This window comes from Lactuca saligna, chromosome 3 (assembly GCF_052625555.1).
Source record: "Lactuca saligna cultivar CGN05327 chromosome 3, ASM5262555v1, whole genome shotgun sequence".
Taxonomy (NCBI): domain Eukaryota; kingdom Viridiplantae; phylum Streptophyta; class Magnoliopsida; order Asterales; family Asteraceae; genus Lactuca; species Lactuca saligna.
Genome location: NC_136419.1, coordinates 33,016,353 through 33,018,684, shown reverse-complemented (window position 1 = coordinate 33,018,684; position 2,332 = coordinate 33,016,353). Strand labels below are relative to the sequence as shown.

Here is a 2,332-nt window from a genome sequence, read left to right as displayed (position 1 = left end):
AAAAACAAAAGCAAGGTTGAAGGCTTTGATCTAATACCTAGTCCACAAGAATCCGAACCCGAGTTCGAATTAGAAAGGAGTGAAACCAAAGACGAGCTATGAAATAAAATGGAAAACATTACGGATATCTCCATAGGAGCATATAAGAAGCAAATAAGATACGATGCTAGTCCTAGTTTAGTACAACATGCAATTCCAACAGCAACAACATTCAAGATAAAAGGACACATTCTTACTGTGCTAAAGGATGTACCATTTTCTGGAAAGGATCATGAGGATGCTTACAAACACTTAGATGAGGTCAATGAAATTGCAGACTATTTTAATGTCCCGAATGTTCTTAGAGAGACTGTCTTGTTAAGGATGATTTTCGTCACTTTTAAGGGAGCTACGAAGGATTGGTTGAAGGCACTTCCACCCGGTGCAATTACTACTTGGGCACAGATGTGTGAGAAATTCCTAGAACAATTCTGCTCACCATCAAAGATATCTAAACTCAAGAAGGCAATAACCAACTTTGAGCAACAACCGGATGAGTCACTTTATGAGGCATGGGAGTGATATAAAGGGTTACTAAGAAACTTCCCTCAAAATGACCTTAACATATAACAAGAAGTGCCCATATTCTGTGATGGGATGAATGTCATGATGAGGTAACTCCTTGATTCCCAAGGACTACTTACTAAGAAAAATCCGGGTGAAATCAAGATGTTAATTGAAGAATTCTCCAAGCATTCTCGTGAGTACCATAATCCAAGACATGATGGGACAAGGGGAATTGGTTGTGGAACATCAAAAGACATGGCTGTTGTGCTAGCAACGTTGAATACTATGGACCAGATGACAAAGATGGACCAGTCAATACATGGTATTAGAGTTGGATGTGAAATATGCAATGGTCCACACTTGAGTAAAGACTGCTACTTAGATGATATTAGGAACAGAAAGGCTCAAGTTTCCTACTCGAGTGGAGATAAATATGATGAGGACTGGAGAAAACCAATAAAGGAGTGGTTGCCATATGAAGAATACAAGAAGCGGAAAGAAGAAAAATATAGGCAGACTGGCCGAGGCTTCTAACAAAAGGAACAACCACCAGCTGAAAAGAAAGTTGATTTAGAGACCATGCTAGCTCGTTTTACGGAGGCTTCAGAGAAGAGACATGATGAGACAAATGCAACGATAAAGGATGATTATGAAGGATCAACAAACCATGATGAAAGATCAACATGCTATGATGATTGACCAGCAACCATTATTAAGAAATCATCAAGCATCGATCCAAAATCTCAAAGCCCAACTTGGTCAACTAACGAATTTGGTTAATGAAAGGTTATTTCCTCAATTTTTCGACAATAAGACTCAATCACATGTCATGGTGATAGAAGCTGAAGAAAATGCTATTTCTGAGTTCTTAGAAGGTTTAGAAGTGGAGCCACAACAGTTTGAACCAAGGCCGAAGAAGTCAAAACTCGAAGAAAAAATATTGTTGAAACATTGGGCTCACGACATGAGCCTTCAAAGCTCACGACATGGGGAGGGTCAGAACAAAAAAATTCAACCAATTTGCAAGCTTATCGTCCTCCTTTACCGTTTCCGTCCCGAGCAAATATCCCTCCACTGGAAAAGGAGCACTTGAAATTTATGAAGAAAGTGAAGGGTATTCCAATCAATACCTATTTTGTTAAATCGTTAGCTAAGGTTCCTGAGTATGCGAAGTTCTTACAAGATTTGATAGATACTCGCCAACAGTTAGAAAAGAATTCCAAGGTAATTCTAAGTGAGCATAGTTAATTATGGAGCTAGCATAAGTCGAATTCCTTAGCTAATTCTGGAGCTAGCATAAATCTAATACCTTTCTTGTTTTATCAAAAGCATAAACTTCTGGATTTGAAGGCTACAAGAATGACAATTCACATGGCCAACCATTCAGTGACACACCCTAGAGGCATTGTGGAAGACATCTTGGTAAAAATTGGGAAATTCGTTTTTCCAATTGACTTTTTCGTTATGGACATGAAAGAAGACAACAATGTCCCAATCATTCTTGGTCGCCCTCTACTTAATACTGCTCGAGCATTGGTTGATATTCGAGAGTCCAAGCTTACTTTGAGAGTTGGAGATGATGAAGGTACTTTTGGAATAGACGATGGTTTTCAAGGCAATGATATTAAAGGAGAAGTCTTCAACATAGATGAAGATAATGAACTAGAGGAATTAGAAAAACTTATGGAAGAGGAGATTCAACAAATCAAGCATACAAAACCGAGAGCATCCCTTCCACTGTTTTTCGAAGTATTTGCTTATAAAAATATGACTTCTTGGGTGAGTG

At 38.5% G+C, this 2,332-nt stretch overlaps 1 non-coding gene across 1 annotated transcript; it reads right to left on the bottom strand.

The window, feature by feature from the left end:
• Window positions 1-492: 492 nt before the first annotated feature.
• Window positions 493-599, bottom strand: LOC145038205 (small nucleolar RNA R71). The gene has a single exon (XR_013679268.1). It is a non-coding gene; the product is annotated as a small nucleolar RNA R71 (small nucleolar RNA).
• Window positions 600-2,332: the final 1,733 nt, after the last annotated feature.